Raw genomic sequence first — 2878 nt, 5'->3', positions numbered from 1 at the left:
GCTCCTCCATACCTTCCACCTATATATATGTGGGAGGGGGCGCCTAGCACATAACAGACATTGTCTTAGCCGTGTGCGACACCCCTGTCCACTGTTTACTCCCTCGGTTATATTTCCGTAGTGCTTAGGCGAAGCCTTGTGGAGATTGCATCACCACCACCATCACCACACCGTCGTGTTGCCAAAACTCATCTACTACCTCACCGTCCTGCTGGATGAAGAAGGCGGAGGACGTCACCGAGCTGAACGTGTGCAGAACGCGGAGGTGTTGTGCTTTTGGTACTTGATCGGTTGGAGCGCGAAGAAGTTCGACTATGTCAGGACCCCGATTCCAAGCCACATAGATCTAGCCGGTAACACCTCATATCACGTTGCGGCCTCACGCACGGTATCCCATGGGTGTCGCCTTACCATGGCCCGGGACCGTTTGCGCCTTTTGGCTCACGTATATGATAGTGTCGCTAGCATCCATATGACAGAGAACCCGGGCCGACATGGCTAGTCGTGAACCCAAAGCGGCACAGACCTATGGAGACAGGCATACATGGATCACATCAAGCATGTCGGTCATCAGCGAGTGATTCCGGGCTGTAGCACTGGGCTAACAGGACTCCGAAAGTCTCCGCGTGACATTTCCCCGAAGGGACAGACATAGGAACAAAGTGAAACACATGCCGACCAGTCAAGTGTCCTGAAAAGTAGTGCTGGGCTAGCAGGACTCCGGTGAACCGGGCTGTAGCGGACTACTATGGCTCGAGGAACACTAGACTACATTTCCCCATATGAAAGGCTGCCAAGGATAAACAACTAGATTGTCGGATCCCACTCATACCAAGCTTTTCAATCATACACACAATATGCCCGATATGAGTACATACAACATGGCATCACAACAAAACTCTACAACTCAAGTACTTTTATTAAAGGCTCTAGAGAGCCATACATAACATGTTCATACAGACAGGGGTCACATGACCCGACACTCAAGTCATACAATCATACAAGCACATGCGGAAGCAACTATCTGAGTACAAACACTAGAAAGAAAGAATGCTTCTCGAAGCCTGTCTATCTACATAGGGCCCTCCATGGCCAGGATCACCACCTGGGTGGCTAGTCACTCGTCGACGTCAAGGTCTACGTAGAACCCATCGGAGGGGGCGGGGTTGTCGTCTTGAAACAGTAATTAAGCAAACATGAGTACAAGGGTACTCAGCAAGTCTTACAACAGAACCTACTATAAATGCTTATTCACAAGAAGTAGGTGGGGTTATTGCAGCAAGCCAGCTTTGACTCTTGGCTAAGCTATCCTACGGAACTCCACCAGTAAAATAGTTTTCGCACACGAGTCCACTACTCACCAACACAATACTCCACCGAGGATCCTCCCTCGTCATCCTACGAGAGGGCCATTCTCGGTACTCACACTTATCTTGAGTTTTTTAGTAGTATCCATTAACTTGTCTATGAACTGCATAGGCAACCAAGTAGTCCTTTACCGCGGACGCGGCTATTCGAATAGTTTTATACCCTGCAGGGGTGTACTTCGTCACACATGTTTCCACCACTTAGCGTCTGCACACGACATGTGCTCGGCAAACTTCAAGCGAAAACCGATGTGGGTGTAGACCACGACCTGACTAACCTCACAAGTCTCTAGTCCAGGTTTATCGCCTATTCAAGTTCCATCCGCAAGGAAATCCGGCCGGGGTGTCCTCAACGGCCCCAAACGATGTGTACAGGGTCCCGAGACGCCAGACGGGCGCCCGGCATACCCGGCCACAGTGTATCTACCGCATCATAGCCCACCCCTAGGGTCAGCGCTACGCATGGCCGCCAACACATGTCCTACAAACACCAGAAACTAGTTGCAACTCCTGGACAGAGGGCAAGAGGGGTCAGTAAGTCGAGCGGGGTCATATTTCAGGGCCCAATGTGTGGTAGTAGCTGAATCTTAAATCACGCATACAGATCTCAGTTCTTATGGACGGTCTTAATGAAACAACCCACCATGTACTCCTACATGGCCTCTCATCGATACCTTTACCAAAACATGTTCAACACATTCCTCACATTACCGACATATCATATCACTCTAGCCCATCACCCAGATGAATCATACCTCACACAACTCTAAGCATAGCAGGCATAGCAAGGTAGGAATCACATACATGGCTAAATCAACTCCTACACATGCTAGTGGGTTTCATCTAGTTACTGTGGCAATGACAGGTCATGCAGAGGATAAGGGTTCAACTACCGTAACACACAACAGTTTGAATCGTGTTGTCTTAATGCAGTAAACCAGAGCAGAAGCGAGAACATGGTTTTGTATCGGAATGATCAGTGGGTTGCTTTCCTGTTGTAGTGGTAGTAGGGTACTGCCCTTCAGACGGATACTCGGGGTTATCCTCGGAGGCAGAACCTACCACGAAAGACACACCAAAACATAATCAACACATGGCAATATGCAAAAATATGATGCATGCTATGACATGGCAAGATGAAGGTGTCTTGGCCTAATGCAAGCTAAAACAGAAAGGTATGAACTCATTTGAGTCAAAGATTCAATTATTAGCTTATTAAACATGGCTTTATTAGTGCATTACCTCATTCTGCTTAAACAGCAAGGTTAACTTGTTTTGTCATGCATGAAACCATTACAAATGGATAGATTGAATTTTTCTGATCATTTTTCATATATAAATCTTTGCATTTGGAGCTATGGTTGATTTTCTATGATTTTTAGAAGTTTTGATTATTTTCTGGAATTTCCTATTAAAGAATAAATCCAGAAATTGAATTAATGCGTCAGCACTGCGTCACTGTGATGTCAGCGGGTCAAAGGCGCCAGCCCAGGTCAAACCTGACTGGTGGG

Source organism: Triticum urartu, chromosome 7A (assembly GCF_056163025.1).
Source record: "Triticum urartu cultivar PI428250 chromosome 7A, HENAU_Tu73, whole genome shotgun sequence".
NCBI lineage: Eukaryota > Viridiplantae > Streptophyta > Magnoliopsida > Poales > Poaceae > Triticum > Triticum urartu.
This window is presented reverse-complemented; position numbering follows the sequence as displayed.